The sequence below is a fragment of the Myotis davidii genome, unplaced genomic scaffold, assembly GCF_000327345.1.
Source record: "Myotis davidii unplaced genomic scaffold, ASM32734v1 scaffold97, whole genome shotgun sequence".
Lineage (NCBI taxonomy): Eukaryota > Metazoa > Chordata > Mammalia > Chiroptera > Vespertilionidae > Myotis > Myotis davidii.
Window position 1 is genome coordinate 1,246,024 of NW_006289392.1, and position 2,711 is coordinate 1,248,734.

The window sequence follows — 2,711 nt, forward strand, 5'->3', positions numbered from 1 at the left end:
CTTCTGTTACTTCTGTTGTGTGTCCGGGTTCCCCTGTAGCACGTTGTGCTTGAATTACCTCAGTTTTTCGTGACCTCGTGAGCTTTTGTACCCCTGCATCTCTCTCTTTGGTTGGGGGTTGGAAGAATGGGGAGGGAGTTCTTTTGTGTTTCTTGTGTAAATTTAATAGTTGGTTTAGTACCTACCTGTTAGCTGGCCAAGGCCCCCCCATCCCTGAGCGACCAGCTTCCCAGCGGGAAGGAGCTGCACAGAAGGATTGAGTCCTGGGGACCTGAATGTGGGGGGTGGGTCCCCGGAAGGTGGGTGGAGGGGGAGGTGTACTGGGGGCCTTTGGAGTCACTGTGTTGGCTCTGCCCAGAGCATGAACTCATCATGCCCAGCATCGGTTCAGCCTAAAACGCTCTGGACACGACCCCCCCTTTCTTACAGTTTGCTGGGTCTGGGGGCTTGTGCTATTCAGATCCTTGCGTCTGTGCGACCCCCACCTCTGCGCGTGACCCCCACCTCTGTGCGTGACCCCCACCTCTGTGCGCATTCTCGTTGCCAAAATCGGTCTGCTTCCCGGCTGCTGCGAGGGATGCGCCAGTCGGGTTCGGTTGTGCGGGGTGGGGTGTTGTTTTCTGAAAGCTACCTCTTAGGTTCGTTCAGTTCCTTTGTCCCCTCCTGCCGGTCTGCGGCGCTGCTGCCCGCTCTCCCAGCCTCCGCCCCAGCTTAGGAAAGCACATTTGCCATGTTTGTGTTCACGGTGGGATGGGCCCTCAGTTTCGTCTCATGCTTTATTTGTGGAAGTTCCTTTCTTTCCTTTCTCTCTTGGAGAAAGTTGTGGCTGCGTTTTTATCTTAGGTTTTAAAAAGTGGTTTAGGGAAGCGGTTTTGGGGAGAAGCATCGTGAGGAGAAGAGGGAGGGCCGTTGGAGGGATGGGTGCTGCTGGGACCACCCCCCGTCTCTTGGCCCCACCCCTCCAGTCTTGCCCACCCAATCTGAAGGCCTTAAAAACTGTTGGGGGTATAGCATTGGGGGGACCGTGTCGCTGGACTATGGATTGGGGTGATAAGTAGGGAGGATGCTACTTTGCAATTATAATAATGAGTTAGTGCTTGGGAAAGGAAAAAGCTAAACTTGAACTCCGTGACTAGAGCAGTTTTATTTATAATGTGAAGGGGGAAGTCTTTGGGGAGGAGCGGTCTGCGGGAATTCGTTGTGCACTATGGCTTCCTCCCCCGTCTGGGAAGGAAGGGGGGCTGGCGGGCCCCGGGGTCTGTAAGTCCCGGGAGACAGTGTGTTAACAGCAAGAAGTCATTGAGCTTTGGTGGGGAAGGGAACGAAATCAAACTATTCCAGGGACCCGGCTGACACCCACACTGGCCCCACCGCCCAGCAGCCAGGGCCTCCTCCCCTTTGCCTAAAAGCTGAGAGGGTGGAGCCAATCATACAAATTGTAATATTTTTGTAATGTTTGTTAGTTGCTTCATCAGTTCTGCAGGACCTTGCCCTTCCTTTTGTAATGTGCATAAGAAAAGGAAAAGACAAAAAAAACTACCACCACCACCACCAAAATGTCCGTGTGTGTGTGTGTGCGCGCGTGTGCGTGTGCGTGTGCACGTGCTGCTTGTGTGCGGCGTGTGAGGTCAGGCAGCGTGGCGTCTGCCGGGCAGCACTGGATGGTACTGAAGCTCGGGCCCCAGGGAGCCCCAGGAGGGAGGCAGGAAGAGGGGTCCAGACTGCGGTTTCTGAAGGGCGCTGAGTGGGAGACCTGTGTCTTGCTTTCTTTTCGGCTTCCTGCTCACCAAGGTGAGAATTCTGATCTTGCCAGGGCCGCCGTGGCCAGGCCTAAGGGCAAGGTGAGGGCCAGGGATTATCTGGAGGTTTTACTGTGTCTGGATAAAGGGGGCTTGGAGACTGGGGGCGGGGAGGCTGCTCCCCCCCAGGTGAGGTCTGAGTGGCTTTACTCCCCTTTCTCTCCGACATCTGGCCCTTGGCCACCTGCTGCCTTTGGCTGTGGACGGCGGACAGCCCTGCTCGCTCTGCCTTGTCCAGCGTCTCACGCTCTCCAGTCTGCAGGGTCCAGGTTGGGCACAGTCCCTCCCCTGGGTTCCCGCCGACAGGCGTGTCCCCGCTGCTTCCAGTGACACTGCCCCTCACCCGTGCCCCTTCCCTGTCACTCCTTCACTCACTCAAAGCATTAAAATCCTATGTGTGTAGGATAGACAGATATATAGAGAGAGATATATAGCAAGAGAGATATAAATAGTAAATATCGTTGCTGCTCTGGAGGAGGCCACGGATGTGAGGAAGGTGGGTCTGGGGTGCAGGGTGGGGAGGGGGGCTGGGGGACCCAGTGATTCAGTACAATCCAGGGATGCAATGTGGGCTTGTTTAATATTTGTGCCTGAACAGTTCTCCATGTTTAGAAAAAGAAGAAAAAGGAAAAAAACCTGCTGCAATTTTCCGCAAGGTGTGTGGTGCCCTTGGGGGTGCTGCTGGCTGGGGGTGGAGACCCCAGGAGGGCGAGGGCCTTCGGGCTCCCTCCTGCCGGGGAGTGAGCGGCAGGGGCGGGTCTATGGCCAGGTCCCTGCCAGCCCAGCAGGAGTGAGAGTGCGGAAGTCGGACAGAAGCAGGAAAAGAGGAAGCCGTCCGTTCATTTTCCTAGGCCTGTGGCACTGTTCTCCCCTCCCGCCTCTTTCCCCTCTTTGGGGGGCTTCCTGGTGGCA